This window comes from Salarias fasciatus, unplaced genomic scaffold (assembly GCF_902148845.1).
Source record: "Salarias fasciatus unplaced genomic scaffold, fSalaFa1.1, whole genome shotgun sequence".
Classification (NCBI taxonomy): Eukaryota; Metazoa; Chordata; class Actinopteri; order Blenniiformes; family Blenniidae; genus Salarias; species Salarias fasciatus.
The window spans coordinates 21,202-31,348 of record NW_021941294.1 but is presented as its reverse complement, the minus strand read 5'-3'; the positions used below and the strand labels follow the sequence as shown (position 1 = coordinate 31,348).

The 10,147-nt window shown below is 51.7% G+C and overlaps 3 long non-coding RNA genes across 5 annotated transcripts; all 3 read left to right on the top strand.

Moving 5' to 3' along the window:
• Positions 1–50: 50 nt before the first annotated feature.
• Positions 51–5,407, top strand: LOC115384743 (uncharacterized). Of its 3 annotated transcripts, none has more exons than XR_003930947.1 (3): positions 51–131; positions 4,037–4,129; positions 5,316–5,407. It is a non-coding gene; the product is annotated as an uncharacterized LOC115384743 (long non-coding RNA). The 3 variants fall into 3 exon arrangements; XR_003930948.1 differs by having other exon boundaries at positions 4,037–4,136; positions 5,316–5,398; XR_003930949.1 differs by lacking the exons at positions 51–131; positions 5,316–5,407 and adding exons at positions 267–314; positions 4,219–4,253 and having other exon boundaries at positions 4,037–4,136.
• A 1,404-nt stretch (positions 5,408–6,811) lies between these two features.
• On the top strand, positions 6,812–7,717 carry LOC115384742 (uncharacterized). Its single transcript, XR_003930946.1, has 3 exons — positions 6,812–6,868; positions 7,502–7,601; positions 7,685–7,717. It is a non-coding gene; the product is annotated as an uncharacterized LOC115384742 (long non-coding RNA).
• A 28-nt stretch (positions 7,718–7,745) lies between these two features.
• On the top strand, positions 7,746–8,106 carry LOC115384740 (uncharacterized). Its single transcript, XR_003930944.1, has 3 exons — positions 7,746–7,784; positions 7,868–7,967; positions 8,051–8,106. It is a non-coding gene; the product is annotated as an uncharacterized LOC115384740 (long non-coding RNA).
• Positions 8,107–10,147: the final 2,041 nt, after the last annotated feature.

Below are 10,147 nucleotides of genomic sequence, written 5' to 3'. Positions count from 1 at the left end.
CTGTCCCTGCTGACTCTACATTCTCCCGCAGTCTCTTCCTGGTTCCCTGAGGAGACCTCCTTGTCTCAGCTGACGCGTTGTGGCTCCTAACTCTCTGCTCCTTGTTCCCTGCCGACTCTTCCTGGTTTGTTGTGAGTACTTCTTGCATTTGCTGAGTCATCGTGTTCGCTGCATTCTGTTTTCTGTCCCTACTGACTCTTCCTTATTCCTGCAGTCTCTCCCGGGTTCCCTGCGGAGACCTCCTGGTCTCAGCTGACTGGTTGTGGCTCCAAACTCTCTGCTCCTTGTTCCCTGCCGACTCTTCCTGGTTTGTTGTGAATACTTCTTGCATTTAATGAATCATCATGTTGCCTGCATTCTATTTTCTGTCCCTGCTGACTCTGCCTTCTCCCCACAGTCTCTCCCGGGTTCCCTGCGGTGACCTCCTGGTCTCAGCTGACTGGTTGTGGCTCCAACTCTCTGCTCCTTGTTCCCTGCCGACTCTTCCTGGTTTGTCGTGAGTACGTCTTGCATTTGCTGAATCATTGTGTTGCCCACATTCTGTTTTCTGTCCTTGCTGACTCTACATTCTCCCCGCAGTCTCTTCCTGGTTCCCTGAGGATTCCTCCTGGTCTCAGCTGACTCGTTGTGGTCCCAACTCTCTGCTCCTTCTTCCCTGCCGACTCTTCCTGGTTTGTCGTGAGTACTTCTTGCATTTGCTGAGTCATTGTGTTGCCTACATTCTGTTTTCTGTCCGTGCTGACTCTACATTCTCCCCGCAGTCTCTTCCTGGTTCCCTGAGGATTCCTCCTGGTCTCAGCTGACTCGTTGTGGTCCCAACTCTCTGCTCCTGGTTCTCTGCGGAGTCCTCCTGGTTTGTTGTGAGTCCTTATCACGTTTGCTATGTTATCTTTTTCCCTGCATTCTGTTTTCTGTCCTGCTGACTCTACCTTCTTCCTGCAGTCTCTCCTGGGTTCCCTGCGGAGACCTCCTGGTCTCAGCTGACTGGTTGTGGCTCCTAACTCTCTGCTCCTTGTTCCCTGCCGACTCTTCCTGGTTTGTTGTGAGTACTTCTTGCATTTGCTGAATCATCGTGTTCGCTGCATTCTGTTTTCTGTCCCTACTGACTCTTCCTTATTCCTGCAGTCTCTCCCGGGTTCCCTGCGGAGACCTCCTGGTCTCAGCTGACTGGTTGTGGCTCCAAACTCTCTGCTCCTTGTTCCCTGCCGACTCTTCCTGGTTTGTCGTGAGAATTTCTTGCATTTGCTGAATCATCGTGTTCGCTGCATTCTATTTTCTGTCCTTGCTGACTCTTCCCTCTCCCTGCCAGTCTTGCTTCCGGGTTCCCTGCGGAGACTTCCTGGTCTCAGCTGACTGTTGTGGCTCCAAACTCTCTGCTCCTTGTTCCCTGCCGACTCTTCCTGGTTTGTCGTGAGTACGTCTTGCATTTGCTGACTCATGTGTTGCCCACATTCTGTTTTCTGTCCCTTGCTGACTCTACATTCTCCCCCGCAGTCTCTTCCTGGTTTCCCTGAGGATTCCTCCTGGTCTCAGCTGACTCGTTGTGGTCCCCAACTCTCTGCTCCTTGTTCCCTGCCGACTCTTCCTGGGTTGTTGTGAGTACTTCTGCATTTGCTGAGTCATGTGTTGCCTACATTCTGTTTCTGTCCGTGCTGACTCTACATTCTCCCCGCAGTCTCTTCCTGGTTCCCTGTGGATTCCTCCTGGTCTCAGCTGACTGGTTGTGGTCCCAAACTCTCTGCTCCTGGTTCTCTGCCGGAGTCCTCCTGGTTGTTGTGAGTCCTTATCACGTTTGCTGAAGTTATCTTTTTCCCTGCATTCTGTTTCTGTCCCTGCTGACTTTCCTTATTCCTGCAGTCTCTCCCTGGTTCCCTGCGGAGACCTCCTGGTCTCAGCTGACTGGTTGTGGCTCCAACTCTCTGCTCCTTGTTCCCTGCCGACTCTTCCTGGTTTGTCGTGAGTACTTCTTGCATTTGCTGAATCATCGTGTTCGCTGCATTCTATTTTCTGTCCTTGCTGACTCTTCCTTCTCCCTGCAGTCTCTCCTGGTTCCCTGCGGAGACCTCCTGGTCTCAGCTGACTGGTTGTGGCTCCAAACTCTCTGCTCCTTGTTCCCTGCCGACTCTTCCTGGTTTGTCTGTGAGTACTTCTTGCATTTGCTGAATCATTCGTGTTGCCTGCATTCTGTTTTCTTCCTTGCTGACTCTACCTTCTCGCCGCAGTCTCTTCCGGGTTCCCTGACGCAGACCTCCTTGTCTCAGCTGACGCTTTGTGGCTCCTGACTCTCTGCTCCTTGTTCCGTGCCGACTTTCCTGGTTGTCGTGATAAATTTCTTGTATTTTGCTGAATCATCGTGTTCGCTGCATTCTATATTCTCTCCTTGCTGACTCTTCCTTCTCCCTGCAGTCTCTCCTGGGTTCCCTGCGGAGACCTCCTGGTCTCAGCTGACTGGTTGTGGCTCCAAACTCTCTGCTCCTTGTTCCCTGCCGACTCTTCCTGGTTTGTCGTGAGTACTTCTTCATGCTGAATCATTGTGTTGCCTACATTCTGTTTTCTGTCCTTGCTGACTCTTCATTGTCCCCGCATGCTTCCTGGTTCCCGAGCATTCCTCCTGGTCTCAGCTGACTCGTTGTGGTCCCAACTCTCTGCTCCTGGTTTCCCTGCGGACTTCTCCTGGTTGTTGTGAGTCCTTATCACGTTTGTCAAGTTATCTTTTCCCTGCATCTATTTTCTGTCCGCTGCTGACTGTTCCTTATCCTGCAGTCTCTCCTGGGTTCCCTGCGGAGACCTCCTGGTCTCAGCTGACTGGTTGTGTCTCGTAACTCTCTGCTCCTTGTTCCCTGCCGACTCTTCCTGGTTTGTTGTGAGTACTTCTTGCATTTGCTGAGTCATCGTGTTGCCTGCATTCTGTTTTCTGTCCGTTCTGACTCTACCTTATCCCGGCAGTCTCTTCCTGGTTCCCTGAGAGACCTCCTTGTCTCAGCTGACTGTCTTTGTGGCTCCTGACTCTCTGCTCCTTGTTCCCTGCCGACTCTTCCTGGTTTGTCGTGAGTACGTCTTGCATTTGCTGAATCATCGTGTTCCTGCATTCTGTTTTACTGTCCTGCTGACTCTACATTCCCCGCAGTCTCTTCCTGGTTCCCTGCGGAGACCTCCTGGTCTCAGCTGACTCGTTGTGGCTCCACTCTCTGCTCCTTGTTCCCTGCCGACTCTTCCTGTTTGTGGTGAGTACTTCTTGCATTTGCTGAATCATCTGTTTGCCTGCATTCTGTTTTCTGTCCTGCTGACTCTACCTTCTCCCGCAGTCTCTTCCTGGTTCCCTGAGGAGACCTCCTGGTCTCAGCTGACTGGTTGTGGCTCCAACTCTCTGCTCCTTGTTCCCTGCCGACTCTTCCTGGTTTGTCGTGAGTACTTCTTGCATTTGCTGAGTCATTGTGTTGCCTACATTCTGTTTTCTGTCCGTGCTGACTCTACATTCTCCCCGCAGTCTCTTCCTGGTTCCCTGAGGATTCCTCCTGGTCTCAGCTGACTCGTTGTGGTCCCAACTCTCTGCTCCTGGTTCTCTGCGGAGTCCTCCTGGTTTGTTGTGAGTCCTTATCACGTTTGCTGAGTTATCTTTTTCCCTGCATTCTATTTTCTGTCCCTGCTGACTGTTCCTTATTCCTGCAGTCTCTCCTGGGTTCCCTGCGGAGACCTCCTGGTCTCAGCTGACTGGTTGTGTCTCCTAACTCTCTGCTCCTTGTTCCCTGCCGACTCTTCCTGGTTTGTTGTGAGTACTTCTTGCATTTGCTGAATCATCGTGTTCGCTGCATTCTGTTTTCTGTCCCTGACTGACTCTTCCTTATCGCCTGCAGTCTCTCCGGGTTCCCTGAGGAGACCTCCTGGTCTCAGCTGACTGGTTGTGGCTCCTAACTCTCTGCTCCTTGTTCCCTGCCGACTCTTCCTGGTTTGTTGTGAGTACTTCTTGCATTTGCTGAATCATCGTGTTCCCTGCATTCTGTTTTCTCTCCCTGCTGACTCTACCTTCTCGCCGCAGTCTCTTCCTGGTTCCCTGAGGAGACCTCCTTGTCTCAGCTGACGCGTTGTGGCTCCTAACTCTCTGCTCCTTGTTCCCTGCCGACTCTTCCTGGTTTGTTGTGAGTACTTCTTGCATTTGCTGAATCATCGTGTTCCTGCATTCTGTTTTCTCTCCCTGCTGACTCTACCTTCTCGCCGCAGTCTCTTCCTGGTTCCCTGAGGAGACCTCCTGGTCTCAGCTGACTGGTTGTGGCTCCTAACTCTCTGCTCCTTGTTCCCTGCCGACTCTTCCTGGTTTGTCGTGAGTACTTCTTGCATTTGCTGAATCATTGTGTTGCCTACATTCTGTTTTCTGTCCGTGCTGACTCTGCCTTCTCCCCGCAGTCTCTTCCTGGTTCCCTGAGGATTCCTCCTGGTGTCAGCTGACTTGTTGTGGTCCCAACTCTCTGCTCCTGGTTCTCTGCGGAGTCCTCCTGGTTTGTTGTGAGTCCTTATCACGTTTGCTAAGTTATCTTTTTCCCTGCATTCTGTTTTCTGTCCCTGCTGACTGTTCCTTATTCCTGCAGTCTCTCCTGGGTTCCCTGCGGAGACCTCCTGGTCTCAGCTGACTGGTTGTGTCTCCTAACTCTCTGCTCCTTGTTCCCTGCCGACTCTTCCTGGTTTGTCGTGAGTACTTCTTGCATTTGCTGAATCATTGTGTTGCCTACATTCCGTTTTCTGTCCCTGCTGACTCTACATTCTCCCCGCAGTCTCTTCCTGGTTCCCTGAGGATTCCTCCTGGTCTCAGCTGACTTGTTGTGGTCCCAACTCTCTGCTCCTGGTTCTCTGCGGAGTCCTCCTGGTTTGTTGTGAGTCCTTATCACGTTTGCTGAGTCATCTTTTTCCCTGCATTCTGTTTTCTGTCTCTGCTGACTCCACCTTCTCCCCGCAGTCTCTTCCTGGTTCCCTGCGGAGACCTCCTTGTCTCAGCTGACGCTTTGTGGCTCCTGACTCTCTGCTCCTTGTTCCCTGCCGACTCTTCCTGGTTTGTTGTGAGTACTTCTTGCATTTGCTGAATCATCGTGTTCCCTGCATTCTGTTTTCTCTCCCTGCTGACTCTACCTTCTCGCCGCAGTCTCTTCCTGGTTCCCTGAGGAGACCTCCTTGTCTCAGCTGACGCTTTGTGGCTCCTGACTCTCTGCTCCTTGTTCCCTGCCGACTCTTCCTGGTTTGTTGTGAGTACTTCTTGCATTTGCTGAATCATCGTGTTCCCTGCATTCTGTTTTCTGTCCCTGCTGACTCTTCCTTCTCGCCTGCAGTCTCTCCCGGGTTCCCTGAGGAGACCTCCTGGTCTCAGCTGACTGGTTGTGGCTCCAAACTCTCTGCTCCTTGTTCCCTGCCGACTCTTCCTGGTTTGTTCGTGAGTACTTCTTGCATTTGCTGAATCATCGTGTTCGCTGCATTCTAGTTTTCTGTCCCTGCTGACTCTTCCTTATCCTGCAGTCTCTTCCTGGTTCCCTGCGGAGACCTCCTGGTCTCAGCTGACTGGTTGTGGCTCCAAACTCTCTGCTCCTTGTTCCCTGCCGACTCTTCCTGGTTTGTCGTGAGTACTTCTTGCATTTGCTGAATCATTGTGTTGCCTACATTCTGTTTTCTGTCCGTGCTGACTCTACATTCTCCCCGCAGTCTCTTCCTGGTTCCCTGAGGATTCCTCCTGGTGTCAGCTGACTTGTTGTGGTCCCAACTCTCTGCTCCTGGTTCTCTGCGGAGTCCTCCTGGTTTGTTGTGAGTCCTTATCACGTTTGCTAAGTTATCTTTTTCCCTGCATTCTGTTTTCTGTCCCTGCTGACTGTTCCTTATTCCTGCAGTCTCTCCTGGTTCCCTGCGGAGACCTCCTGGTCTCAGCTGACTGGTTGTGTCTCCTAACTCTCTGCTCCTTGTTCCCTGCCGACTCTTCCTGGTTTGTCGTGAGTACTTCTTGCATTTGCTGAATCATTGTGTTGCCTGCATTCTGTTTTCTGTCCCTGCTGACTCTACATTCTCCCGCAGTCTCTTCCTGGTTCCCTGAGGATTCCTCCTGGTCTCAGCTGACTCGTTGTGGTCCCAACTCTCTGCTCCTGGTTCTCTGCGGAGTCCTCCTGGTTTGTTGTGAGTCCTTATCACGTTTGCTGAGTCATCTTTTCCCTGCATTCTATTTTCTGTCCCTGCTGACTCCACCTTCTCCCCGCAGTCTCTTCCTGGTTCCCTGCGGAGACCTCCTGGTCTCAGCTGACTGTTGTGGCTCCTAACTCTCTGCTCTTGTTCCTGCCGCTACTTTCTGGTTTGTTGTGAGTACTTCTTGCATTTGCTGATCCATCGTGTCCGCTGCATTCTATTTTTGCCCCAGCTGACTTTTCCTTGTTCCTGCAGTCTCTCCCGGTTCCCTGCGGAGACCTCCTGTCTCAGCTGACTGGTTTGTGCTCCTAACTCTCTGCTCTTGTTCCCTGCCGACTCTTCCTGGTTTTGTTGTGAGTCCTTATGACGTTTGCTGAGTCATCTTTTTCCCTGCATTCTATGTTCTGTCCCTGCTGACTCTTCCTTCTTCCTGCAGACTCTCCCGGGTTCCCTGCGGAGACCTCCTGGTCTCAGCTGACTCGTTGTGGTCCCAACTCTCTGCTCCTGGTTCTCTGTGGAGTCCGCCCGGTTTGTTGTGAGTCCTTGTCACGTTTGCTAAGTTATCTTTTTCCCTGCATTCTTTTTTCTGTCCCTGCTGAATGTTCCTTGTCGCCGCAGTCTCTTCCTGGTTCCCTGCGGAGACCTCCTGGTCTCAGCTGACTGGTTGTGGCTCCTAACTCTCTGCTCCTTGTTCCCTGCCGACTCTTCCTGGTTTGTTGTGAGTACGTCTTGCATTTGCTGAATCATCGTGTTCCCTGCATTCTATTTTCTGTCCCTGCTGACTCTACCTTCTCGCCGCAGTCTCTTCCTGGTTCCCTGCGGAGACCTCCTTGTCTCAGCTGACTGCTTGTGGCTCCAAACTCTCTGCTCCTTGTTCCCTGCCGACTCTTCCTGGTTTGTTGTGAGTACTTCTTGCATTTGCTGAATCATCGTGTTTCCTGCATTCTGTTTTCTGCTCCCTGCTGACTCTACCTTCTCGCCGCAGTCTCTTCCTGGTTCCCTGAGGAGACCTCCTGGTCTCAGCTGACGCTTTGTGGCTCCTAACTCTCTGCTCCTTGTTCCCTGCCGACTCTTCCTGGTTTGTTGTGAGTACTTCTTGCATTTGCTGAATCATCTTTTTCCCTGCATGCTATTTTCTGTCCCTGCTGACTCTTCCTTGTTCCTGCAGTCTCTCACGGGTTCCCTGCTGAGACCTCCTGGTCTCAGCTGACGCTTTGTGGCTCCTAACTCTCTGCTCCTTGTTCCCTGCCGACTCTTCCTGGATTGTCGTGAGTGCTTCTTGCATTTGCTGAGTCATCGTGTTGCCTGCATTCTGTTTTCTGTCCCTACTGACTCTACCTTCTTCCCGCAGTCTCTTCCTGGTTCCCTGAGGAGACCTCCTTGTCTCAGCTGACGCGTTGTGGCTCCTAACTCTCTGCTCCTTGTTCCCTGCCGACTCTTCCTGGTTTGTTGTGAGTACTTCTTGCATTTGCTGAATCATCATGTTGGCTGCATTCTATTTTCTGTCCCTGCTGACTCTGCCTTCTCCCCGCAGTCTCTTCCTGGTTCCCTGTGGAGACCTCCTGGTCTCAGCTGACTGGTTGTGGCTCCTAACTCTCTGCTCCTTGTTCCCTGCCGACTCTTCCTGGTTTGTCGTGAGTACTTCTTGCATTTGCTGAGTCATCGTGTTGCCTGCATTCTGTTTTCTCTCCCTGCTGACTCTACCTTCTCGCCGCAGTCTCTTCCTGGTTCCCTGAGGAGACCTCCTTGTCTCAGCTGACGCGTTGTGGCTCCTAACTCTCTGCTCCTTGTTCCCTGCCGACTCTTCCTGGTTTGTTGTGAGTACTTCTTGCATTTGCTGAATCATCGTGTTCGCTGCATTCTGTTTTCTGTCCCTGCTGACTCTTCCTTATTCCTGCAGTCTCTCCCGGGTTCCCTGCGGAGACCTCCTGGTCTCAGCTGACTGGTTGTGGCTCCTAACTCTCTGCTCCTTGTTCCCTGCCGACTCTTCCTGGTTTGTCGTGAGTACTTCTTGCATTTGCTGAATCATTGTGTTGCCTACATTCCGTTTTCTGTCCCTGCTGACTCTACATTCTCCCCGCAGTCTCTTCCTGGTTCCCTGAGGATTCCTCCTGGTCTCAGCTTCGTTGTGGTCCCAACTCTCTGCTCCTGGTTCTCTGCGGAGTCCTCCTGGTTTGTTGTGAGTCCTTATCACGTTTGCTGAGTCATCTTTTTCCCTGCATTCTGTTTTCTGTCTCTGCTGACTCCACCTTCTCCCCGCAGTCTCTTCCTGGTTCCCTGCGGAGACCTCCTGGTCTCAGCTGACTAGGTTGTGGCTCCTGACTCTCTGCTCCTTGTTCCCTGCCGACTCTTCCTGGTTTGTTGTGAGTCTTCTTGCATGTTGCTGAATCATCGTGTTCCCGGCATTCTGTTTTCGTCTCCTGCTGACTCTACCTTCTCCCCGCAGTCTCTTCCTGGTCCCTGAGGAGACCTCCTGTCTCAGCTGACTGCTTGTGGCTCCAAACTCTCTGCTCCTTGTTCTCTGCGACATCTTCCTGGTTTGTTGGTGAGTACTTCCTTGCATTTGCTGATCATCGTGTTCCCTGCATTCTGTTTTCTCTCCCGCTGACGTCTACCTTCTCCTGCAGTCTCTTCCTGGTTCCCTGTGGAGACCTCCTGGTCTCAGCTGACTGGTTGTGGCTCCAACTCTCTGCTCCTTGTTCTCTGCCGACTCTTCCTGGTTTGTTGTGAGTACTTCTTGCATTTGCTGAATCATCGTGTTGCCTGCATTCTGTTTTCTGTCCCTGCTGACTCTATATTCTCCCCGCAGTCTCTTCCTGTTCCCTGTGATCCTCCGTGGTGTCAGCTGACTCGTTGTGGTCAGCTGACTTGTCCTGGTTCCCAACTCTGTGCTCCTTGTTCCCTGCTGACTTTTCCTTGTCCCAGCAGTCTCTCCCTGGTTCCCTGTGGCGTCCACCTGGTCTCATCTGACTCGTCCTGGTTCCCAAGTCTCTGCTCCTTGTTCTTTGCTGACTCCTCCTGGTTCCCTGCGGAGTGTTGTGAGTATTTATTGCATTTGCTGAATCATCGTGTCCCTGCAGTTTTTTTCTGTCCCTGCTGACCTGGTCTTGTCCCCTGCATGTCTTCCTCATTCCCTGCGGAGTCGTCGTGGTCTCAGCTGACTCGTCCTGGTTCCCGACTCTCTGCTCTTTGTTCCCTGTTGACTCCTCCTGTTTTCTTGTGAGTGCTTCTTTCATTTGCTGAGTCATCTTGTTCCCTGCAGTCTCCTCCTGCTTCCTTGTTGAGACCTGCTGGTTCCCCCTGGTCTCTCCTGGTTCCTCCTGATCCCTTCTGGTCCCTCTTGGTTCCTCCTGGTTCCTCTGGGTCTCTCATGGTCCGTCTGGTCGCTCCTTGTCCCTCCTGGTTCCTGCTGATGTTTTTCCTTCCAGGTTAGTTTCTATTTCTGTGTTTTGGAGCTTTTTGCTTTGATGTGTTTCTCATATGTTTTGTTAAAGATCTGTAATTCTTGTGGTTTGAAAATGAGGGAAAGTCTCCTGCAGCTTGTGGTTCTACCAGCAGGATGCGCTGTGAGGCTGGGGTTCCTGTCGCCCCCTGCCGGTCACTCATCACTGCGTGATCCGGTGAAGGAGAATCCACGGCTCCCCGTCATCATTTCCTCTGCTTCATTTCAGGTAGGAAATCAAGTCCACACTCAATAGAAGTTCTTGAAGAAGCTTCTGAATGTCCTGTGTTAGTTTGAGTCACTGTGATGAAGACGAGAGTCTTTAATGTGGTGTTTGTCGCTGCGAATGGCGGCGCGACTCTCGGATCGTGTTTCAAGATATTGTTCTACTTGTTAATCTGGGCAGCTCGTCTCTGTTCTGTTGGTTCAAGGCTTTTTTCAGGATTCAACTGGCTCCATGCTGTGATTTCATCAAATTTCATTGGTGTGGATGTAAAGAAACTGTATTGAAAAGAGGCTCGACATTCAAATGTGTAAAAACAAGTCAGTTTGGTG